Genomic DNA, 26475 nt, shown 5'->3' with positions numbered 1-26475 from the left:
TATGAGGTTACAAACGGAAGAGAGTAAGATGGGGGTGCAAGAGGTCCAGTCGAACTCTGGACTAAAAGGCCGAGAGTGATGGGAGCTCCTACATGCATTAAGTATTCGAGCATGCGCTCTGTGTAGCTCTAGAGTGTCTAAATCTAGCAGAGGGTGAATCTATCGTTGATTGTTCGAATCGTTCGAGTCCTCTCTTGGAGAGTTGTCGATGGATCATCATGTGTGTGAGTGAACTGATCCTACTCGTTGGGAGAGAGCGCTTCCCCTTTTATAGATGAAGGGGACAACCTTACAAGCGAAAGAGAGAGAGTATGTATGCTACTAAGTCTTGTTGCTACGCCATCAGGTACAAGATGATGGTAGGCGCCCACAATACTGTTTATGTCAGACGCATGTGGGAGGTTTTACCGCATTCACCATGTATGGCAAATGATGGTGCCCACAACACTATCGATGCTCAGAGTGATGTGGGGGGTTTTACCGTGTTTGCCCGGTATGGGAATTGACAGCGCCCATAACACTGTAGGGCAAAACGTCGACACCCACAACACTGCTTGGAATTTGACATGCCTGGAAGGTTGCAGGACACCCTTCTGACATGTCCTATTGGTACTATCCTATAGGTGTATAGGGTACGGTCCTTGGTATCGTGATTGATTGGAGTGCCTTGCCTTACTTGCTCTGCCCATTTCCTAGGTCCTCACCGAGCGGGCATCCCCGGTCGGTTGGTCCCAGTCGGCTCCGACTGCATCAGTCGAAGAAGAGCCATAAGTAGAGGTTCGGTGCATCCCTGGTCAGAGAGGCAGGTCAGAGTCGAAAGCGAGCGATGTTCCTCCTTGGCCAGGCCTTTCGGTCAGAGTGGCGGGCCGGAGTCGGAAGCGAGCGTTGTTCCTCCTCGACCAGGTCCTTCCGGTCAGAGAGGTGGGCCAAAGTCAGAAGCGAGGCCTTCCGGTCAGAGATTGAATCGTCCTTCTGGCCTGTCGTTAGGCTTTTGGTCCGGCCCAGGAGTTACGCGTCGTTCGCTATCGTCATCTGCTGTGGCGTGCTTTTGCTGGGAAGCAGGTCCATGAGGGACAACGGGTTTATGAACCCGATAGCTTGAGTGATTGCATCTAGTGACACTTGGGGATCGATTTGCAGCGATTTTCTTGTTACTCTTGGCATTTGTTGAGGCCTAGATGGCTTGAAGCAGCGGTGGAGGTTCGGCACATGTTGGTGATGCCTCATGGCCGATTCCGGTGATCTTATGAGGGGTTCTTGCACCTATTCCCCACGGGTGATCGTGAAAGGTGACTCTAGTGGATTGCTCGTGGCTTGTGGATTCTCATCTTGTGTTGGTTGTGCGGCACCCGGTTGTGAGTTAGGCGTGTGATGCCTATTAGCGCGTGAGCCTTCAAGTGAGTAAATCGCCATGAGGGGGACTAGCTTGCCAGCAAGCAAGTGAACCTCAGAAAAAAAATCATGGTGTCATCTTATCTCTGAGGATTTCATTGATATATATTGTGATTGATCTCTTGCCAGTTCGGTATAATCCCTCTATTACTCTTGTACTTACATTCATGCTTATCTTGTGTAGTGGTAGCTTGCTTAGCTAGTGTAGCTCTCTTGTGTAGCATTGAAGTAATTAGTTGAATTACTTGTTTAGCTTGCTCACTAGCCTAGGTAATTAGTGACTTAGTTTTTGTGTGATTTATAGAGATCATAGCATTCTAGAATTGTGGATAGGTGGCTTGCAACACCAGTAGAGCTAGCGCAACAATCGCTTCGTCATTTAGTTATCTAACCTCTTGTCTTACGTGTTGCTGTAGAAATTTAAAATAGACTATTCACCCCTCTTTAGTCATTTAGGACCTTTCACAAGAAATTTACGTGTTTGCTCATATTGAATGAGGCAACTGCCGCTTTATGACGCAACACGGAGCATTGTGATGCATTTGACTACATATGCGATGCTTTGGATGTATGGAATGAATAAATGCATGTATGGATGAATGTGTGAATGCATGCATGAATGTATGAAGGCCTGGGATGGCTCAAAGACGAGTGAAACCCACATCCCAACAAGTGGGAGTGCGGTAAACTCCAGTGAGCCAAAGTGAATCATATCGCTTGAGCCTTCCATGGCGAAGGTGGTGGAAAAGTGGGCCATCCGATGACCAAAAGCGTGAACGTACGACGTCTTCCCCATGGACGGCGCCAACTGTCGGTGCAGAAAGTGACCAACACATAAATATTTGTAGTTTTGTCGTACGTTGTGATCGGATGTGGCTTAGCACTCAATGACATAGTGTTTATACTAGTTCAGGCAACGTGCCCTACGTCCAGTTTGAGTCGGTCGGTGGCTTTATTCCTGAGCCCAGGTGCTCAAAGTTTGCTATGGGGTTACAAACGGAAGAGAGTAAGATGGGGGTGCAAGAGGTCCAGTCGAACTCTGGACTAAAAGGCCGAGAGTGATGGGAGCTCCTACATGCATTAAGTATTCGAGCATGCGCTCTGTGTAGCTCTAGAGTGTCTAAATCTAGCAGAGGGTGAATCTATCGTTGATTGTTCGAATCGTTCGAGTCCTCTCTTGGAGAGTTGTCGATGGATCATCATGTGTGTGAGTGAACTGATCCTACTCGTTGGGAGAGAGCGCTTCCCCTTTTATAGATGAAGGGGACAACCTTACAAGCGAAAGAGAGAGAGTATGTATGCTACTAAGTCTTGTTGCTACGCCGTCAGGTACAAGATGATGGTAGGCGCCCACAATACTGTTTATGTCAGACGCATGTGGGAGGTTTTACCGCATTCACCATGTATGGCAAATGATGGTGCCCACAACACTATCGATGCTCAGAGTGATGTGGGGGGTTTTACCGTGTTTGCCCGGTATGGGAATTGACAGCGCCCATAACACTGTAGGGCAAAACGTCGACACCCACAACACTGCTTGGAATTTGACATGCCTGGAAGGTTGCAGGACACCCTTCTGACATGTCCTATTGGTACTATCCTATAGGTGTATAGGGTATGGTCCTTGGTATCGTGATTGATTGGAGTGCCTTGCCTTACTTGCTCTGCCCATTTCCTAGGTCCTCACCGAGCGGGCATCCCCGGTCGGTTGGTCCTAGTCGGCTCCGACTGCATCAGTCGAAGAAGAGCCATAAGTAGAGGTTCGGTGCATCCCTGGTCAGAGAGGCAGGTCAGAGTTGAAAGCGAGCGATGTTCCTCCTTGGCCAGGCCTTTCGGTCAGAGTGGCGGGCCAGAGTCGGAAGCGAGCGTTGTTCCTCCTCGACCAGGTCCTTCCGGTCAGAGAGGTGGGCCAAAGTCAGAAGCGAGGCCTTCCGGTCAGAGATTGGATCGTCCTTCTGGCCTGTCGTTAGGCTTTTGGTCCGGCCCAGGAGTTACGCGTCGTTCGCTATCGTCATCTGTTGTGGCGTGCTTTTGCTGGGAAGCAGGTCCATGAGGGACAACGGGTTTATGAACCCGATAGCTTGAGTGATTGCATCTAGTGACACTTGGGGATCGATTTGCAGCGATTTTCTTGTTACTCTTGGCATTTGTTGAGGCCTAGATGGCTTGAAGCAGCGGTGGAGGTTCGGCACATGTTGGTGATGCCTCATGGCCGATTCCGGTGATCTTATGAGGGGTTCTTGCACCTATTCCCCACGGGTGATCGTGAAAGGTGACTCTAGTGGATTGCTCGTGGCTTGTGGATTCTCATCTTGTGTTGGTTGTGCGGCACCCGGTTGTGAGTTAGGCGTGTGATGCCTATTAGCGCGTGAGCCTTCAAGTGAGTAAATCGCCATGAGGGGGACTAGCTTGCCAGCAAGCAAGTGAACCTCAGAAAAAAAATCATGGTGTCATCTTATCTCTGAGGATTTCATTGATATATATTGTGATTGATCTCTTGCCAGTTCGGTATAATCCCTCTATTACTCTTGTACTTACATTCATGCTTATCTTGTGTAGTGGTAGCTTGCTTAGCTAGTGTAGCTCTCTTGTGTAGCATTGAAGTAATTAGTTGAATTACTTGTTTAGCTTGCTCACTAGCCTAGGTAATTAGTGACTTAGTTTTTGTGTGATTTATAGAGATCATAGCATTCTAGAATTGTGGATAGGTGGCTTGCAACACCAGTAGAGCTAGCGCAACAATCGCTTCGTCATTTAGTTATCTAACCTCTTGTCTTACGTGTTGCTGTAGAAATTTAAAATAGACTATTCACCCCTCTTTAGTCATTTAGGACCTTTCACAAGAAATTTACGTGTTTGCTCATATTGAATGAGGCAACTGCCGCTTTATGACGCAACACGGAGCGTTGTGATGCATTTGACTGCATATGCGATGCTTTGGATGTATGGAATGAATAAATGCATGTATGGATGAATGTGTGAATGCATGCATGAATGTATGAAGGCCTGGGATGGCTCAAAGACGAGTGAAACCCACATCCCAACAAGTGGGAGTGCGGTAAACTCTAGTGAGCCAAAGTGAATCATATCGCTTGAGCCTTCCATGGCGAAGGTGGCGGAAAAGTGGGCCATCCGATGACCAAAAGCGTGAACGTACGACGTCTTCCCCATGGACGGCGCCAACTGTCGGTGCAGAAAGTGACCAACACATAAATATTTGTAGTTTTGTCGTACGTTGTGATCGGATGTGGCTTAGCACTCAATGACATAGTGTTTATACTAGTTCAGGCAACGTGCCCTACGTCCAGTTTGAGTCGGTCGGTGGCTTTATTCCTGAGCCCAGGTGCTCAAAGTTTGCTATGAGGTTACAAACGGAAGAGAGTAAGATGGGGGTGCAAGAGGTCCAGTCGAACTCTGGACTAAAAGGCCGAGAGTGATGGGAGCTCCTACATGCATTAAGTATTCGAGCATGCGCTCTGTGTAGCTCTAGAGTGTCTAAATCTAGCAGAGGGTGAATCTATCGTTGATTGTTCGAATCGTTCGAGTCCTCTCTTGGAGAGTTGTCGATGGATCATCATGTGTGTGAGTGAACTGATCCTACTCGTTGGGAGAGAGCGCTTCCCCTTTTATAGATGAAGGGGACAACCTTACAAGCGAAAGAGAGAGAGTATGTATGCTACTAAGTCTTGTTGCTACGCCGTCAGGTACAAGATGATGGTAGGCGCCCACAATACTGTTTATGTCAGACGCATGTGGGAGGTTTTACCGCATTCACCATGTATGGCAAATGATGGTGCCCACAACACTATCGATGCTCAGAGTGATGTGGGGGGTTTTACCGTGTTTGCCCGGTATGGGAATTGACAGCGCCCATAACACTGTAGGGCAAAACGTCGACACCCACAACACTGCTTGGAATTTGACATGCCTGGAAGGTTGCAGGACACCCTTCTGACATGTCCTATTGGTACTATCCTATAGGTGTATAGGGTACGGTCCTTGGTATCGTGATTGATTGGAGTGCCTTGCCTTACTTGCTCTGCCCATTTCCTAGGTCCTCACCGAGCGGGCATCTCCGGTCGGTTGGTCCCAGTCGGCTCCGACTGCATCAGTCGAAGAAGAGCCATAAGTAGAGGTTCGGTGCATCCCTGGTCAGAGAGGCAGGTCAGAGTCGAAAGCGAGCGATGTTCCTCCTTGGCCAGGCCTTTCGGTCAGAGTGGCGGGCCGGAGTCGGAAGCGAGCGTTGTTCCTCCTCGACCAGGTCCTTCCGGTCAGAGAGGTGGGCCAAAGTCAGAAGCGAGGCCTTCCGGTCAGAGATTGGATCGTCCTTCTGGCCTGTCGTTAGGCTTTTGGTCCGGCCCAGGAGTTACGCGTCGTTCGCTATCGTCATCTGCTGTGGCGTGCTTTTGCTGGGAAGCAGGTCCATGAGGGACAACGGGTTTATGAACCCGATAGCTTGAGTGATTGCATCTAGTGACACTTGGGGATCGATTTGCAGCGATTTTCTTGTTACTCTTGGCATTTGTTGAGGCCTAGATGGCTTGAAGCAGCGGTGGAGGTTCGGCACATGTTGGTGATGCCTCATGGCCGATTCCGGTGATCTTATGAGGGGTTCTTGCACCTATTCCCCACGGGTGATCGTGAAAGGTGACTCTAGTGGATTGCTCGTGGCTTGTGGATTCTCATCTTGTGTTGGTTGTGCGGCACCCGGTTGTGAGTTAGGCGTGTGATGCCTATTAGCGCGTGAGCCTTCAAGTGAGTAAATCGCCATGAGGGGGACTAGCTTGCCAGCAAGCAAGTGAACCTCAGAAAAAAAATCATGGTGTCATCTTATCTCTGAGGATTTCATTGATATATATTGTGATTGATCTCTTGCCAGTTCGGTATAATCCCTCTATTACTCTTGTACTTACATTCATGCTTATCTTGTGTAGTGGTAGCTTGCTTAGCTAGTGTAGCTCTCTTGTGTAGCATTGAAGTAATTAGTTGAATTACTTGTTTAGCTTGCTCACTAGCCTAGGTAATTAGTGACTTAGTTTTTGTGTGATTTATAGAGATCATAGCATTCTAGAATTGTGGATAGGTGGCTTGCAACACCAGTAGAGCTAGCGCAACAATCGCTTCGTCATTTAGTTATCTAACCTCTTGTCTTACGTGTTGCTGTAGAAATTTAAAATAGACTATTCACCCCTCTTTAGTCATTTAGGACCTTTCACAAGAAATTTACGTGTTTGCTCATATTGAATGAGGCAACTGCCGCTTTATGACGCAACACGGAGCGTTGTGATGCATTTGACTACATATGCGATGCTTTGGATGTATGGAATGAATAAATGCATGTATGGATGAATGTGTGAATGCATGCATGAATGTATGAAGGCCTGGGATGGCTCAAAGACGAGTGAAACCCACATCCCAACAAGTGGGAGTGCGGTAAACTCCAGTGAGCCAAAGTGAATCATATCGCTTGAGCCTTCCATGGCGAAGGTGGTGGAAAAGTGGGCCATCCGATGACCAAAAGCGTGAACGTACGACGTCTTCCCCATGGACGGCGCCAACTGTCGGTGCAGAAAGTGACCAACACATAAATATTTGTAGTTTTGTCGTACGTTGTGATCGGATGTGGCTTAGCACTCAATGACATAGTGTTTATACTAGTTCAGGCAACGTGCCCTACGTCCAGTTTGAGTCGGTCGGTGGCTTTATTCCTGAGCCCAGGTGCTCAAAGTTTGCTATGGGGTTACAAACGGAAGAGAGTAAGATGGGGGTGCAAGAGGTCTAGTCGAACTCTGGACTAAAAGGCCGAGAGTGATGGGAGCTCCTACATGCATTAAGTATTCGAGCATGCGCTCTGTGTAGCTCTAGAGTGTCTAAATCTAGCAGAGGGTGAATCTATCGTTGATTGTTCGAATCGTTCGAGTCCTCTCTTGGAGAGTTGTCGATGGATCATCATGTGTGTGAGTGAACTGATCCTACTCGTTGGGAGAGAGCGCTTCCCCTTTTATAGATGAAGGGGACAACCTTACAAGCGAAAGAGAGAGAGTATGTATGCTACTAAGTCTTGTTGCTACGCCGTCAGGTACAAGATGATGGTAGGCGCCCACAATACTGTTTATGTCAGACGCATGTGGGAGGTTTTACCGCATTCACCATGTATGGCAAATGATGGTGCCCACAACACTATCGATGCTCAGAGTGATGTGGGGGGTTTTACTGTGTTTGCCCGGTATGGGAATTGACAGCGCCCATAACACTGTAGGGCAAAACGTCGACACCCACAACACTGCTTGGAATTTGACATGCCTGGAAGGTTGCAGGACACCCTTCTGACATGTCCTATTGGTACTATCCTATAGGTGTATAGGGTACGGTCCTTGGTATCGTGATTGATTGGAGTGCCTTGCCTTACTTGCTCTGCCCATTTCCTAGGTCCTCACCGAGCGGGCATCCCCGGTCGGTTGGTCCTAGTCGGCTCCGACTGCATCAGTCGAAGAAGAGCCATAAGTAGAGGTTCGGTGCATCCCTGGTCAGAGAGGCAGGTCAGAGTTGAAAGCGAGCGATGTTCCTCCTTGGCCAGGCCTTTCGGTCAGAGTGGCGGGCCGGAGTCGGAAGCGAGCGTTGTTCCTCCTCGACCAGGTCCTTCCGGTCAGAGAGGTGGGCCAAAGTCAGAAGCGAGGCCTTCCGGTCAGAGATTGGATCGTCCTTCTGGCCTATCGTTAGGCTTTTGGTCCGGCCTAGGAGTTACGCGTCGTTCGCTATCGTCATCTGTTGTGGCGTGCTTTTGCTGGGAAGCAGGTCCATGAGGGACAACGGGTTTATGAACCCGATAGCTTGAGTGATTGCATCTAGTGACACTTGGGGATCGATTTGCAGCGATTTTCTTGTTACTCTTGGCATTTGTTGAGGCCTAGATGGCTTGAAGCAGCGGTGGAGGTTCGGCACATGTTGGTGATGCCTCATGGCCGATTCCGGTGATCTTATGAGGGGTTCTTGCACCTATTCCCCACGGGTGATCGTGAAAGGTGACTCTAGTGGATTGCTCGTGGCTTGTGGATTCTCATCTTGTGTTGGTTGTGCGGCACCCGGTTGTGAGTTAGGCGTGTGATGCCTATTAGCGCGTGAGCCTTCAAGTGAGTAAATCGCCATGAGGGGGACTAGCTTGCCAGCAAGCAAGTGAACCTCAGAAAAAAAATCATGGTGTCATCTTATCTCTGAGGATTTCATTGATATATATTGTGATTGATCTCTTGCCAGTTCGGTATAATCCCTCTATTACTCTTGTACTTACATTCATGCTTATCTTGTGTAGTGGTAGCTTGCTTAGCTAGTGTAGCTCTCTTGTGTAGCATTGAAGTAATTAGTTGAATTACTTGTTTAGCTTGCTCACTAGCCTAGGTAATTAGTGACTTAGTTTTTGTGTGATTTATAGAGATCATAGCATTCTAGAATTGTGGATAGGTGGCTTGCAACACCAGTAGAGCTAGCGCAACAATCGCTTCGTCATTTAGTTATCTAACCTCTTGTCTTACGTGTTGCTGTAGAAATTTAAAATAGACTATTCACCCCTCTTTAGTCATTTAGGACCTTTCACAAGACTACCTAGGACATCCACAGGACTCGTCGAGAGAAGTGCAGAACAACAAAGGAATTAGAAGAGTTTGAGGTTGAAGAAAAGGTAAAAATGTGTAAAATGTTGAATTTGATCTATTGGATATATTACTACTAAAATGATTTTAGGAGATAAGCTATTTTTATTAATATAGGCTATCACAAAACTTACCTGTCTTCTAAAATATTTTAGGATTTCAGAGAGGAACGTTTCAGTTATGGAGACGGCCCAAATTTTCCCCTCTCAAAAAGTCCATGAAAATTAAAGGCATTTTTAGAAGCGGCACTCTTAAAGAGGCCCATCTAAAAAAACATGCCGAGCCTAGCTCATCCCATAATAGTTCCTTACACATCTATGACAAAAATCCTAATTACAAATAAAAAATTGTCATAGAAGATCGATTTCTATGACAATTTTTTTCTTTTCGTCATGGATCATTGGTGACGGTACTCCGGCCCTTCCTATCTATGACGAAAGTCGATATCATCACGCGACTGTTCCTGCTCATCTGTGATGATCTTCTTTAGAACTGTGACGGCCAGAACTTCGTCATTGAACTAATTACACATCTGTGATGAACAGTTTTTGAACTGTAACGAACGACACTTCGTCATAAATCTCTATACGGTCCTTTCTTCATCCGATGTGTACCCGTAGGACCCACGATAGCATTGTAATAAAAAGCAACTCATAAAGCTATAGATAGTAAAGAAGACCTGGTAATTGTTAGTTGTTGGTTATAGCTAGTAAAACATAATAGATAGTACTATTTGGATCTTACAACTTATAGAAAGCTATAGCTAATAAAAAGCTAGCTAGTAGGTTGTTGGCCATTGTTAGTTGTTGGCCGGTAATTATCCATTGCTTAACGCAATACCCATACACGCACCAGCAGCACGTGCATGCGCACACACCACCACACACACACTCCCTTCGTTAAAAAAAAGATTGCAATTCTCACTTCCCGAATAATATATACTATTTAAATATATGGTCATCATGAACTCTTCTATAGCACTTTGCCAATAATATAAAATGGTATCGCATTGCACTTGCACCTCGATAATTCTGAAAAGAAGCTAACATCAATATTACAGGCTCTGTTCGTTTTAGAAAATCATAACAGTTTCCAGCAGCCCATGCATTGTGACATTCACTTAAATTATCCTATTTGGTTCTTTTTACAAAGTTAAACCCCTTTATGTTTTGACCCTGTTTGGATCTGTCATTAGAACTTAAAAGGCCAGCTAAGGCCAGTCTCAGTGGAAGCTTCATGCGAGTTTTAGGGTGTGTTTGGTTGAGCTGTGGCTGTGGGAAAAAGCTGCTGTGGGCTGTGAGCTGTGAGAAAGCTGCTGTGGGCTGTGAGCTGTAGAAAAGCTGAAAGCTGTTTGGTTAAACAAGTATAAAATATACCTTCTATCTTTATCTCTCTTGAAACAACTATGGAAGAGCTTTTTATTCCACCAATTTCGAAAAGCAGAAAGCCAAAAGCCAAAAGCAGGGTCAAACCAGCTTTCAAAAATGTACTACGGAAAAGCAGCTGCTTCTGAAAAAGCAGCCTCCAAAAGCAGCCCCTTTGGTTGGGCTTTTGGCTTTTGGAGCCAAAAGCTAAAGCCAAAAGCCCAACCAAACGGACCCTTATTTGCATTAAATATGTTATCACATAAGTATTTTTGATGACATGACAGTGTATTTAAAAAAGAGAAGAAATTAGTTTAATCTAGATGAAACTCTCTTGGCATGATTACCAACTCTTTATGGTCATGAAATAAAATGTCTCTAAAACTATGGAATAAAACTTTGCATTGAGAGTCGGTGTTTCATTCAAGTTTCATATGATTTTATGGGACATGGTAGTCTTAGAAACAACGCCGAGACTGTACTACTAATATTTGGAATCGTTAGTGAATTGGTTGTTGGCCATTGTTAGTTGTTAGCTGGTAATTATCTCTTGCTGAATATATATTTATTGGAGCATATATATATATATATATATATATATATATATATATATATATATATATATATATATATATATATATGTGTGTGTGTGGATGGAACAGCTGGTACTGTACTAGTTACCATTGTATTATTGAAGCAAGTCCAAAAATGAATTCCGTAAGGACGAAACCAACCATCCATATGCATGGTTCATTCAATTCAATTTACGGCGTACTCTGTGGCCATATATTACTGATGAAGAGAATACATGTGGAACATGATGGAGATCGATGCCAGCTTACCTATACCTGTGGCTGTAGTGCAGGGACGATCACATGCGTGCACTGATATATCGCAAGAACGTGTTCAGTCGTGTCAACGACTTTAATTTAATGTTTAGAACACAAACTAGTATTAATATGGGACCTACGTTATAAAGTCTAGCTTAGCAAAATACTAGTATGCTCTAACATATAGCGCTGTAGTACTTTTTTCTTTGCACCGTACCGGTTGCTTTCTCGAGCTTCAGGTGCTTCACTAAGGGCAGGACTTATAGGCTAGCTCTAAACATTTTATTTATTTTTAATAGAAAAATCTATCTTTTTTTTGCAAAAGGAAAATATCTCTCTCTTGATCAAGAATAGATTGTCATGTGAAACTTTCATGTGGGTCTAATCATATATTCTACAATAATTGATCTCTGCACAAGCCATCCTAAGTCCTAACTTAGAGGTATGGCGTTCACCAGCCTACCTCATTATTCAGGAGGCGGCATGAAAATTATGAAAACATGGAGTAAGTCACAATACTACTACTTCTACCTTAAAAGGAAATATAATTTTAAGTCTGGTTAATTAAACTCAATATTTTAAATTTGACCCACCAAATTAAGTATACTATAAAAGTACATTTCATGACAAATATAATAATATTTATTTGCTATGATAGGTAGTAGTAAATTTTTATAAATGATCAAATTTGTTAGCAATATTTTGGGTTTGTATCTTTTTAGGATGGAGAGTAGTCGTCAACTAACATGTATATGTTTGTAGTGAAGAGCTAGATAGGGAGCTAGCTAGTAGAATTTAATAATAGAGCTTATTACGAGGTTGCATGCTAAACGTTTGTTCCATACTTAGTACAATATGGTGCCGGCAATGCTAATCCAATTCCGATCCAGTGACAGTATCACACCACCAAATAGTTGCTCAAAATTGTAACACTCCCTCCGCTTCCGCCTGACCGGAGTGAGGACTGCATGTGCTGCGGTTAACCGTTAACAGGCGCTGTAAAGCAAGAGGGAAGTGCATGGAAAGTGAAGTAATGATCTCTTCTTGCACGCGTTGCTTTGCAGATGACGCATCCTTCCCTCGTACAAGAAGGTAGATCTTGTTGGCATCAGGCTGCACCCGGAGTATCTTCAACTTCGGTGACGACACGCAGAAGATGCAGCCAGACGAAAAGATCTCCTTCAGCAAGTTCGACTTCATCACCGACCAGCTTGGGAACCTGCGCCTGCAGGAACCCGAGACGCCCAAGCAGGAGGAGGAGCAGTCCCCTCCGGTCTCGCTGTCGCACTGGAGGAGGCTGCGGACGTAGGACCGCTCGCCGTTGCCCGCCATCTGACCCGCCACGCGTACGTGCTCGTTGAAACTGGTCGAGAGCATGAGCTCGACGTTTCTTTCTAGATCTAGAAGGAACAAAATCCTACCCCTAAGGCAGATCCGACACCGCTACCCGCTCGCGCTCCTCCTCGATTTCCAATCGGGTTAAGGAACGTGGCGGCGATCCACTCGACTCAGCTTTCACAAGTTGTGGTGGTACCCACCGAACCTCCCACGGAGGAACCTCAAGATCTTAACCTAGATCAAACTGATTGGGAATGCAGTGATGATGACTTCGACTCATGTTTTGTCAGGGTTGTCATCCACAATCTCAGCCAAGGGGACACCGTCCGGGAGGAGTCGGACAACTCCGATCGTAGCGCCAACTCGTGTGGCACGGATACCTCTGGACTTACCAACCCGACGGGGCTTCTCTAGTTTCTCGACAGTTGTGACCTGCTACTCGAGAACACCGACTCAGACGACGACGATGATGACATCATCTCACACATGTGTGGGTGTGTTACCTTGGCACTGTAGGGAAAATGTGTGGCACACCCTAGATCAATCCCCCGCAACCTCTTTGACTTCAACCACGAGGTACCCTACGTGACCATCCCGGAGGCTCGGGATCGCCTGCTCAACCACAACGACATGTTGGCAAAAGAAAGTAGGCGGCTCCGACGATAACTCCAGGAGCAGAACGCGGCTTGAGGCTGCCAGGTTTACAATGATATCCTATGGGTAGCCCCACCACCCTCTAGGGCTAAGCAGAACCTAGCCGAAGCTATGTGGGAAGCGACGGAGATGTCATAGCCGTCAACCGAAGAAGGACGCCGAACGCTCCGAAGAATTCAAGACCTGATGGCGGTTGCGGCAGATCGGATCCCAGCGCCGAGTAGTGCATTCGTCTCGCATAGCTAGCCACCACGACGCTCGGGGGCTCAGTGTTTGCAGTCATAACTCTTATTTTTAACCGCCAACTATCATATAAAATCTGCTCAAATGAACACCAAACTTAGAATTAGGACTTATAACTAACAAGTTCCACAAGTTTTGGTGATTTATCTTTTGCAGGAGGACATGTTGGAATAACACAGAAAATGTACCTAAAGTATACAAGAAATACAACAATACAAACACCCGACATGAGCCCAAGGGGGAGAAGGCCCACAACCAGGCAAAACAGGGCCCAAACGAGAGGAGAATAAGGAAAAACCCAAATCAAATCACCTCATCTCCGCGCCAAACCCACATAGGCCCACTCAAGAGGTCCAAAGGAGTCAACCCACCAAAGTTGGGCGAGTTTGGGCTCACTGGTGGTGCGGCCGCTCCTAGGCCCAATAAGCCACAAACTTTGCAGGCTACCTCTTACCACCTACCTATGGTCGGTTGCATGGGTTTGGCGGTAAAATTAATGCTCAAGATGGCGGTTTGGTCAATTTAGGAAGGAATCAAGGGAATATACCATGGGACATTCCCTCCTCTCCACCTATAAAAGGAGGACCTCCCCCTCATTCCAACAACACACAAGGGAGAAGAGCAAGAGCAAGAGCAACACCATTCCAAGGGCTTAGGCCCTAGCTAGCTATAGAAAAGTAGTAGGGAGAGATGTGAGGGAGAGATCGGGGAAGTGCCGAACTTGTCGGTATTCTCCCCAAATTTGTACCTCGATGAACACTGGTTTTGTACCTCAACGGGTATTTTAGTAAGTGTTCGTGATTCTTTTGGTTCTAAGTCTTTGTATTAGCTAAGTTTTGCTCTTGTTTGCTTGCGGGTTTGTCGTCCGTTCTCGTAGCGGATACTCTAGTAGAGGGCCCTTGTTTGTTTCCATCTTTGTGGGGAGATCTCTCAAGCATAAGTGTGGGGAGATCTCTCAAGCATAACAAACATACATTTGAGATCTTCCATCTACATGTTGCACAACATTGAACAATCATCACGCAGAAGGCTAGGATAAAAGGCTCTAGAGAGGATCGACTGAACTTCTAGTTCAGCCAAACCATCCATGACCCCCCTCAACTCCTTCTTCAGTGATGGTTTGTGCAACACTACCTATTGGGGGAAGACGACCCCAGCTTGAACACCACCCGTCGATCGACCTCCGTCCCGGGCCTGCTACCAGCCTCACAGCGGCCAGTAACCCCCGTGGCAAGGGTTTTTTCTACCAAGTGTCTTTCTTTTCAGGCATCTCCGACAGAGTTTGGTTTGGAGACAGTTAACCACTCGAAGGGAGGCGCAGCCGCTGCCGGGGAAATGAACCTGTTGGCAAAGAAAGTGACCAACACGTAAATATTTGTAGTTTTGTCGTATGTTGTAATTGGAGGTGGCCTAGCACTCAATGACACACAGTTTATACTGGTTCAAGCAATGTGCCCTACATCCCGTTTGAGTCGGTCGGTGACTTTATTCCTGAGCTCAGGTGCTCGAAGTTTGCAGTGGGGTTATAAACGAGAAGAAGACAGAAGGGGGGTACAAGAGGTCCGATCAAACTCTGGTCAGAGGGGCCAAGAGTGATGGTAGCTCTGCTATGTGCTATGTGTTCGAGTGTGTGCTCGAGGTTTGAACCTGATGGTTCTGTTGTTGTGTACTAGTGAACTTAATCAATCTGAATCGACTTAGTTGTGTTGGAGAGAGCGCATCCCCTTTTATAGATGAAGGGGATGGCCTTACAAGTGAGAGGGAGAGAGTGCGTATGCTTTCTAAGTCTTGTTGCCCACGTCGGCGAGTACAGGATAATGGTAGGCGCCCACAATACTATTTGATGTCAGATGCACGTGGGAGGTTGCGTCGTCTTCTTCCGATATGGCAGATGTTGGTGCCTGCCACACTATTGATACCTAGAGGCATGCGGGAGTTTTACCGTGTTCGACGGGTATGGTAAATGCCGACGCCCACAACACTATTGATGCCTAGAGGCATCTGGGGGAGCCTTACCATGTTTGTCTGGTATGAGAGTTGATGGTGCCCACAACACTATAGGGGGAAACTATCGGCGCCTACAACACTGCTTGGGCTCTGTCATGTCAGGGAGGTCACATAGTACTGTTCTATAGGTGTACAGGGCACGTTCCTTGGTATTGTGATTGACTTGAGTGTCCTGCCTTACTTTCTCCATTCATTCTCTGGTCCTTACCGGGCGGGCATCCCCGGTCGGTTGGTCCCAGTCAGCTCTGATTGCGCCAGTCGGAGAGGAGCTGTAAGCAGGGGTTCGGCGCATTCCCGGACGGAGAAGTGGGTTAGAGTCGGAAGTGGTGTTTGGCCAGCCCTTCCGGTCAGAGAGGTCGTCCGGAGGTGGGCTGGAGACCGAAGCGAGCGCTCCGGTCAAAGAGGTGGGCCGGAGTTGGAAGCGGGCGCCGTTCCACCTCGGCCAAGCCTTCCGGTCGGAGATTGGATCTTCCTTCTAGCCTATCATCTAGGTATTTGGGCCGGCCCATGAGTTGCGCGTTGCTCGCAATGTTGTTTGTTGGGCCAAGCCTTTGTTGGGAAGCCGGTCCATGACGGACCCCGGGTTTATGAACCTAATAGGAGCCCCCAAGCCCCCGAATGATTCGGGTAGAATCGTCTAGGGGATTTTTATCTCGAAGGTGGGTGCGCGCGACGCACCTGCGGGTGTAGCCCCCGAGCGATTCAGGCAGAATTGTCTAGGGGGTTTTCGTGTTGCCAACGGGGGAAGTTTTTATTTCATCAGTAGGTGCGCACGAGTGCACCCATGGGTATGGTTGAAAATGGTCGAGATATATCCCATTCTGTTCCGCCCCGATTTCTACATTTAACCCGATCGTATTCGTATTTTTGAACAAAAACGGAATCAGTACGGAAAACAGGACACGAAATTCGAAATCGGGACAAAATCGGTTTGGGCCCTATCTCGATCATTTTCGCAGATCCTATTTTTATTTTGGGATATCCCATATACGCAAAGCTGACATTCCGAATTTACTTCTTACCTAGCCCAACTCGAGCAGCCAGCGGCCCAGCCCAACAAAGATAGGGTTTACTTCTTACCTAGCGGCTGCCCACCTCCCCCCTTGACAGATCGATGCGAGACGTGCCCCTACCCCGTCCTCGCCCCTAACCACCTCCGCCTGGCCTGGCCGGCCGCCTCCCCCCCCTCGACGTGCCCCCGCCCCCATCCCCGCCCCTGCCCACCTCCACCTGGCCTAGCCGACCGCCTCCCCCCCTCGACGCGCCCCCACCCCCATCCCCGCCCCTGCCTGCCTCTGCCTGGCCTGGCCGACCACCTCCCCCCCCCCCCCCATGATGGCTCGATGCGAGACGCGCCCCTACCCCCGCCTGGCCTGGCTGGCCGCCTCCCCCCCTCAATGCGCCCCCACCCCCATCCCTGCCCCTGCCCCTACCCGCCTTCACCTGGCCTGGCCGGTCGCCTCCCCCCTCGACGAGCGCCCCTGCCCCCACCCCCACCCCCACCCCTAGCTGGCCGGCTCCCTGCAACGCGAGGCCGTGCCCCCGCCTGCAGACTCTAGAGAAGTTGACGGCAACGTTGAAGACAATGGCGCCCACTGGAGAAACTCCTGGATTGAGAGGTGGTAGGACCAAGGCCAAGAGTGTGTGCAAGCTTATGGAGCCGCCGTCAGGCACGCCACCGCTTCTTCCTTGTCCAGGTACTAAGGAATTCGTAGCTAGCAAATTAGTAGCTTGTGGATTCTTAGTGTTGTACATTTAGATGCAGCCATGCAGGTTGATGATTTAGCAATGTTTTCCTTTTTTCTTATCAGGATCTACAAGTAAAAGGTTTGCATCTCAAAAACCTAGTGCTAGTCCTAGTTCTAGTCGAACTCCAGCACCACCATCTGCAAGGGGTTCTTCAACACCAAGTGAAACTAGCATTACAAATGTGGGCACCAGTGGCAGCAGCGCAACTCCAATTACAAATCTAGATGTCCTGATACAGGGTGATGAAGCTACAACTCCAATTACAAATCCAGATGTCCAGATATAGGGTGATGACCTAGAGGAAGATGAAGAGGATGACGAAGACCAAGAGCAAGCTCAACTGATTGGCAAAAGGAGGAAGAGGTGCACATCAGTAGTCTGGAAGTACTTTACAAAGAAAGTTGAGGTTGTAGAGGTGAATGGACAGAAGTATGAGCAGTTGTGGGGATACTATAACTACCCAAAGTGCAAGCAAAGGTACAGAGCTAAAGGAAACCATGGGACAACTAGGTTTAAGAACCATTTGAAGTCGCAACACAGTATTGTAAAAGGACAGCAACAGCTCAAAGTTGGTAAGGACCCTGGTACTGAAATTACTCATGTTCAGCCCTACAAATATGACCAAGAAGTTAGTTTGCAGAAATTAAATTTGGCAATAACCATGCATGAATATCCTTTCAACACAGTTGAGCATGAGTATCTTGTTGATTTCATAAAGTCTCTCCGTCCTAATTTTTCGATTAAGTCACGTATCACTATTAGGAAAGAAATAATGGATAAATATTTGGAAGAGAAGGAAGTTTTGTATGCGTACTTGAAAACTATGCAGTGCCGCTTTAGTGCAACCATGGATATGTGGACCTCATGCCAAAACAAAGGATACATGTGTGTCACAATTCACTGGGTAGATGATGAGTGGCGTATGCAGAAGAGAATTATTGGTTTTTTCAATGTGAAAGGAAGGCATACTGGAGCAAAGCTGTCAGAAACATTTACTGAAGTTATGGTTAATTGGTACATTGAGAAGAGATTGTTTGCCTTGACTTTAGATAATGCTAGTTCCAATGAAGTGGTTGTTCATGATATAATTTCAGATCTGAAACATAATGGTAATGGCTCTCTAGTTTGTGATGGGATCTTTTTTCATGATAGATGTGCCTGTCATATCCTCAATTTGGTTGCTAGAGATGGGTTGAAAGCAATTTCAGCAACAAATACCAAAATCAAATCACTTGTGTTAGCTGTGAAAGGATCTCCATTACAACGGGAAATGCTTTTGAAGTGTGCCAGTGAATCTGGATTGGACACAAAGAGGGGTATCTCAATGGATATGTCTACTAGGTGGAATTTTACCTATCTCATGCTGAGAGATGCTTTGTATTACAAGCATGCTTTTGTGAGGCTGAAGTCTGCAAATCATCGTAGGTATGACAAAATGTCTCCCTCACCTGCTGAATGGGACAAGGCATTTACACTTTATCAATGCTTGAAGAAATTTTATGACCTCACTGAAATTCTGTCCGGTACTTCATATACTACTGCAAATTTGTTTTACAAAGGTTTCTGTGATATAAAACTCATGCTTGATGAATGGTGCTTTAGTGATGATGCCACAATTAGTGCAATGGCAATTGCAATGAATGAAAAGTTTGAGAAATATTGGCGGCAGTCCAACATTGCTCTTGCTATAGCTTGTTTTCTTGATCCTAGATATAATAAAAAGCTTATTGAATACTACATGAGGAAGTTCTATGGTGATGAGTATCAAGTTAAACTTGATGAGTTTGTTAGTGTGATAAAGATGTTGTATCAGTTTTATGCTAGTTCGGCTAATGCAACATCAAAGAAGAAAACTAGCAGACCTGGACCTAGTAATGCAACAGATATATTAATGGGCGATGTAGATGAAGACCTTGAAAACTTTTATATTCTACAAGTGAACCTGGTATGGTTGAGTCAAATGGGTTGGAGAAGTACATGGCCGAACCTCTTCAGAAAATTGTTGGTGAGTTTGACATCTTAGCTTGGTGGAAGAACAAGAGGGAAGACTATCCTATCATTACATAGATTGTTCATGATGTGATGGCCATACAAGTATCGACTGTTGCATCCAAGTCTGCTTTTAGTGCTGCTGGTCGTGTTGTTGATCCCTATCATAATCGCCTTGACCCTGAGATTATAGAGGCATCGATTTGCACCAAAGATTTGGTAGCTGCAGCAAGAAAAGGTGATGATATGTACTTCTGTACATACTTTTCAGTTACAAACTTATATTTGCACTTGAAAAATGGACTGATTTCATATCTTCCTTTTTGTATTCAGATTCTAAAAATGTTGGATCAATTGTGAGTGATCTTGAAGTGGAGGCATTGTCTACTGCAATGGCTAATAAGCTTAAGCTTGAGGTATATTTTCATTTGGTCATTTTAGATTATGCATATCTTTACTGGTTGTTAGTCCTTTCATTGATCCTTACTGACTGTTATACTGCTTTTCTTCACAATGGCAACTTGCCAACTTGCAGCAGGAAGAAATCAATGAGGGGAATGAAGAGGAAACTGAGGAACTAGAAGACATGGGAAGTGCTGCTGAAATATAACCTGTTGGCTAGCCCAAATGTCTCTAAATATTTAGACTTGTTGCCTATTTATCAATTGTCATGGTGAATTGGTGATTTGTGTATCAATGCATGGTTGTGTCGGTACTAGACCATGTGTGGTTGTGTTGGTACTAGACTGTTGGCATGTTGTCATGCTCAACTAGGTTCTACAGGCTGGTGTTTCCGTTTTGCTTTTCGTATTCCGACCGTGTTCGACATGTTTACGATCGAATTAGTTCGTTTTCGATATCCCGTTAGTTCATTTTCGTGTTTGTTTCCGACCTTCTCGAATTCGATTTCGTTTTCGTATTGAAATGTAAAAGTGAAAACAGTATTGGGATTATCCCGACCGAGTTCGACCGCTTTCAACCCTACCCGCGGGTGTAGCCCCCTAGCCCTCGGGCGATTTAGGCAGAATCATCTGGGGGGTTTTGTCAGCGGGTGTGTGTACATGCATTTTAGTCGACACAGAGTCGTTTAACCAAGGTGTCATGTGCAGCCGAGGTGGATTTTTAGGGATCCCCGCGCAGCCGAGGTAGTTTGTTTTAGGGATCGGGCGAGTCAGAGCTCGTGGATCCTGGCCTTGGTGCAGCCCACGTGGCTGAGGTAGTTAGTTTTGGGATCAGGCGAGTTCAGAGCTCGCGGATCCTAGCCTCGGTGCAACCTGTGTAGCCAAGGTAGTTAGTTTTGGGATCGGGCGAGACGGAGCTCGCAGATCCTGGCATCGGTGTAGCCTGCACAGCTGAGGCAGTTAGTTTTGGCATCGGGCGAGGCGGAGCTCATGGATCCTAGTGTCGGTGTAGCCCACGCAGCCGAGGTAGTTAGTTTTAGGTGTCTTGAGCCCCGTTAGGCTTGGCAGGGGTTGGTTTTGAGTTTTGTGCGTTACCCCATCCTCGGTTTCTCACAACCAGAGGGGCTGGGTTTTGTCTCTTGCCTCGATCGTTCGGGCTTGAGTGACGCGCTCGGTGAGCTCGCTAACGGGTATGATTGAGTGGAATCCAAGTCCGTCATTCGTGATGGGGTCAGCATAGCCCTCTTGTGACATTCCACTTCTCCTTTACCTGGAACCCAATAGATGTCTGGGTCGTTCCGAAGACCGACCTGGGTGGCCCGCTGGCCTCCCCTCGATGGAGATTCTGTGGGTTTGGCGAGAGGTTTAGGATCGAACAAGAAGGTTGAGATGACCCTATCTGCTTCGGGGCAGACCGGGCGAGATCTGCATGGGGCTCATCTGCATTTTTCTCCCCTGGCTCTATTTGACGTGAGGCAGCCTCGAGCCCTTCATGGTCTGGCCTTCGAACCTCGGTCAGTCATTGCTCATGTTGAATGAGGCAAATGCCGCTTCATGACGCAATATGGAGCATTGTGATGCATTCTGCTGCATGTGCGATGCCTTAGTTCCTAAGCCCCCATGCGATTCGGGCCTGAATCATCTAGGGGTACGGGCATATGGAATGAATGCATGTATGGACGTATGATTATATAAAGAAAGAGCAGGAGGTCGATAATGTTACCTTGATGACTCGAGTGATGGGGTTTAAAGAGCTCCAATCGGAAATGTCCGACCAGGACCTGTGCTTGTCGTTTGTGATGGAGTCGGCATGGCCTACATGGGCATCTCTTTGCTCCTTACCTATCTCTCATTGTTTTCCTAAGCCGTTCGATCGACTTAGGAAGCCCGATGGTCTCTCCTGGCGGAGATCCCGTTGTTTGGGGTTTTCCAAGAACCACCTGGGGAGGTGGAGAGCCGCCTACATGTGGTGGCGCTTTGGTTCTTGTGCCTAACATGCGGTAGTGGTGGGCCATACATAGGCCATGTCCCATCTAACCAGGCATTGTTCTGTCGGTCAGTGTGCGTCCCATTGGTCAAGGCACGTTCCATCGTATCCTATCTGCATTAAATGGGGAAGGGAGAGGTTTTTTCACCCGTCGTTTCACCTATCCTCGATCGGCGCGCCTTCTCCAAATGCTACGCCCTTTTCCTTAAGTAGGAGAAGGGAGAAGGCTTTTCGCCCTATTCCTTTGCCTATTCCTCATTTGCCGCCTCTTTCCATCTTCCTTCTTGCCGAGAGTGTTTGAGAGTCATGGCAGTTCCTAGGAGAGAAAAAGGGGAGAGCGAGGGAGAGGAGAAAACTCATGGTTTCATTCACGAACCTAGAGCAAAATGTCAGGCTGGTGGTCATCCACTGTGAGGGAGTCGGTGCTGGAGGCCTTCGCCGTGAAGGAGTTTCTACCGCCGAAGGAGGTGGCGCACAAGAGGGCTCCCGAGAGGGAGGATTTCCCACAACCTTGGCCCTACGAGGTGGTTTCCTTCCTCGCCTTTCACGAGCACGGGTTAGGATACCCCGCACACCGGTTCCTGCGCGGGTTCCTCAATGAGTGGGGTCTGGAGCTGTAGCACCTCAATTCGACTAGAGTGTTGTATATCTCTAGCTTCGTTACAATCTGCGAGGCCTTCCTTGGGATGGAGCCGCACGTGGACTTCTTCCGGCGGCTATTCTCTAGGCAAACTTTGTCGGTGGGGGATCCGCCCGAGGTCGCGCCGGTGGGGGGCTTTGCCCTGCAGAAGAAACCGAGCGCAGGGGGCTCGTGTCCTGCATACATCCCCTGCGACTCCAACCCGGGGTGGCTCAGGGAGTGGTTCTATATTAGGAACCCGGTGGATGCGCCATTCCCGGTGTTCACCGGTGGAAGACCGGAGAGGCAGGAAAGTTGGTCGTGGGGCCCTTTCCGTCGAGAGAAGAAGGTGGAGATCATCGAGGCAGAGCTCTAGAAGCTTGTGTGCGCGTGGCCTTGACGGGGTGCGGATGTTCCACACCCTCTACCGCCATCGGGTTGCTCCATTGGAGGAGAGGGCACGGCCGATGTGGAAGTACGGTGGCCCGATGGACCCTGATCGTGCGTAGCCAGAGGAGCTACCAAATGATGAGGTCTAGGGTCACCTCGACTGGGAGCTACAGCTAAAGCCCAAAGAGAAGGTTGATGGGAAGCCCAGACCTCTCAATGCCTTGGTGGTGTCTAAACTGGTATGCTCCCCTCTCTTTACTCCATGTTCTTTTCCGCTTTGTTGTCCTACTTTTTTATTTTGAGTCGCCTATTTTGTAGGGACTTGAAGCTTACAAGTCCCGGCCGCACCTTCCGAAGGGGCCGGAGGGCGCAGCTTGGCAGGCTGCCCAGAAGGAGGCAACAGATGCCAAGAAGAAGAAGAAAGCCGAGGAGGCTCGGTGGAAGTATGAGAAGGACAAGGAGATCACCCATCGCATGAAGGCCAGGGAAAATAGGAGCGACGTCGAGTCGGAGCTCGAGTCAGAGGACCCCACAGAGGTGGGGGATGACATGATTTTCTCTGAGGAGGAGGAAAGCTAGCAGGTCGTTGTGACCTTGGAGGAGCGTCGTGATCCTACGGTCGTGTCCATTGATGGTGAGCAGGAGGCGGAGAGGTGTGGCAATGTTCCCGTGCCGAGGAAGCGTGCTGCGAGCACGGACGCCGCCGATGAACGGGAGACGAAGCGTATGCGGTCACCGCGCCCATCAGTGGCGTCACCAGTCTCATCCCCACCTGCCGTGGGCACGGCCGAGAAAGCCAAGCGGTGTGAGGAGCGGGCTTACACCCGCGCGTCGCCAGGGCTGGTGCTGGCGTGCAACTCACAGTAGGAGGATGCCCCGCCTGTTGCTCCGGTCGGCATGCCATGAGCCAAAGGTCATGGTGACTCGTGGGCTAGGTAGGAGCTGGTTGGGCTGACTCCGCCCTGGCTGAAGTGAGGGGGCGCGGGTCGCAGCCTGAGAGCGGTCCTTGCCCTGTAGGCCCATCTACGTCAGGTCTTGGTTTCAGAGTCATACCACTTACATCTCGGTATGTCTTTCTATGTTTTTTCGATCTTGCTGTTGAGTCTTTTTTGGAGTATGACGGACCTATACTTTTTCACAGCGAACGAATGCTGATGGGGTTTAGCATCGCCCCAACTCCCATGTAGGAGGTTTGGAGGCCCACCTTGCAGCGTGCCATGGCGAGCGGTGGGAGAGCAGGGTGGGGTGGCAGATCCTTCCGTTCTAGGGGTGGCGCCTCTCATATTGGTTGCTAGTATGGCGGTAGTGGCAGTGATGGTGTTGGCGGTGATCCCGGTGGTGACAGCGGAGGCTATGTCGAAGGTGTCCCTCGTAGCCCCTCCTCCACCGGCTGCGGCAGAAGAGGAGAGGGAGACCAGTCCTCCTAATTCGCTAGGTGGAGGGCTGCACGACTCACCTTCCTGGTCAGCACTGAAGGTGCCGGGAGATGCGGCCGGGTTAGAACCGGAACATCTGCCAATGGCCCCGCGAAGACGAGGTGGTGGAGATCCCCTCCGATGACGTGGTGGAGCTGCCGATGCCGTTGTGGGAGCTGGCGGTGGTCTGGTCAAAGGCTGGACCCTCCAGCAGGCTAGAGGAGACTGACCTAGTGTGGCCCTGTCCTAAGGACCCAACAAAGGTCTGGTTCATCCTTTGGGATTCGTAGGAGTGCCAGCTCTAGGACATCCTCAGGGGGAGAGGACTTACCTTGGAATCTGATCTTGCCAAGCTATCGGTGAGGCTTGAGGATGCCTAGGAGTGGGTTAAGTCCATCCAGTGGTTGGTCAAGGTCGACCTACGCCACGTTATGGATGTGAGTGTCCTGCGCTTGTCCTTGACCCCTTAGTCTCTCATTGGTTGCCTCCGCATGCTTGCTTCTTGTTTTTGCAGGGTCTACAGGAGATGTCGTGCCACAAGTCCCATTTCCTTCGGATGGAGCAAGCCCGGATGCCTGAGTTTGAGTGCCAGCTGGAGTCCACCCATCGCAAGTCCCAGGACCAAGCGGCGAAGGTGATCGAGGCACCGGCGGCGGAACAGCTCACGGCAGAGCGGGGGCTTGAGGTGGCAAAGGCCATCAGGCAGAGATCGAGGCAAAGCTACAAAAGTCCCTGGCGAACACCAAGGCAGTGCTCCAAAGATCCCTAGAGACCCTGGAGTCAGAGCGGAATGCCCTAGAGTCAGAGCGGAATGCCTTAGAGTCAGAGCGCTTCGGGGCCAGGTGATGGGGATGGAGGAGGTGAATGCCCGTCTATGCGAGTAGGTGACTCGGCAGGCGGAGTGACTCTCTGTCCTCAAGAACACCTACCTCGGTAAGTACCTTTTCTACTTTCGACATGTTGGTTTCTTCCTTTAGCTTGATTCTGAGCTTGTCGTCCTTTTTCCAGAGCTGGGTGGAAAGGTGGAATCATTGGGGCAAGACATGGAGACAGTCAAGGCGACTTTTGGCTAGAATATGGAGGTGCTGGCCAAGTCTCTTGAAGAGCGACGTGCTCTCAAGGGGGAACTTGACCAGATCCATAATGTTGCCTAGTTTGTTGTCTTAGAGGTCTTCAGGTCGGCGCCAAGTACCAGCACGCCCACCATCTGGCTGGTGGAGGTTCCAGATGAGGTCCGGGCCCTCATCACCCATGGGCTGTTCTACGGACCATTGGGGGTGTTGACTTTGGTGGTGACGTACCACCCGGACCTAGACTTCACCACCATATGTAGTGGGTATGCCAACGATTGTAGCATGGAGGACATCCAGTCGCTCGGGGAGAGCTTGCTGCCACACGCAAGGTTGTTGGCCGAGCAAGTCTCCGCGCAGTGGGTGATGGATGCTCGCCGTGAGGACATGGCTGGAAGCATGTGTCAGGGAGACATCGCCTAGCCTACGGATGGCATGGAGCCTAGGTCAGAAGTGGACATCGCCCCGCCTTCAAATGAGCCGAATGTCGTCCAGCCAGGAAGTGAGCAGCCCATGCCTTCGCCGATTGCACCGACAGCAGATGCCGTCGGGCAGCCCCAATAGCTTGTAAAGTATAGGTAGTTTAGTAGATGTAAAAAGTTAAGTTCGTGGGGGAGCCCCGTGCAAACGTTCTTGTGTACACAATGACTACAATCGGGTTCGTTTTTTGTGATGGAATCACTCCATTCGGGGAAGCTTGTCCCATTCGTTCCTTAGTTTTATCTTAGCATAATTTTGGTTTTTATTCTTTTTTCGTACTTGCCCATTCGTCCCATAGGCTACAACCTTAGGAGCCTGAGCGTGGCCCATGAGGCCTAGCTGCTCGTAATCATAGGTAGAGGTGGGGTGCGATCGGTCGGAATATTTTAAAGCAAAGCTACGCAAGGTAATTTAAAGGAATGGACTACCCTTTCATTTGGGTAGGAAGGAGTTTTACCATATGATAGTAAACAAAAAGAGAGGTGGTAGTGCACCCCTGTGGGGCCCCCGAGCAACCCGGGCCAAAAGTGTTCGGGTCGGGGCGCTTTTATAGAAGCAAACGTTATGTAAACAATGGTAAGACTAAATTTTAGGGGAAGAAATGGCATAGATGTTCCAAGCGTTGGTGAGAATGTCGGAGGAAATGTTTGAGAAGCTCGCACTCCTTGTAGAGGTGTTTGACGGGGTAGGCATGGTTGGGGCATGGGCCATCCATGAGCTTGTTGAAGTGGTCAGGCAGTCCCTGCTGGGGCTGCCTGGCCGCATGATCGGCTACAGCGACCAGCGCGGGGCTGTCTGACCAACATCGATCTTTTTTGTTTTTCTCGCCCCTCTATGTAGAGGGGCCTTCATCTGGGTCCGTGCACTTGGCTTCGAGCTTGTCTTGGCCTTCGCCGAAGAC

This window comes from Miscanthus floridulus, chromosome 8, assembly GCF_019320115.1.
Source record: "Miscanthus floridulus cultivar M001 chromosome 8, ASM1932011v1, whole genome shotgun sequence".
In the NCBI taxonomy this organism is placed as follows: Eukaryota; Viridiplantae; Streptophyta; class Magnoliopsida; order Poales; family Poaceae; genus Miscanthus; species Miscanthus floridulus.
Note: the sequence above shows the minus strand (reverse complement) of the source record.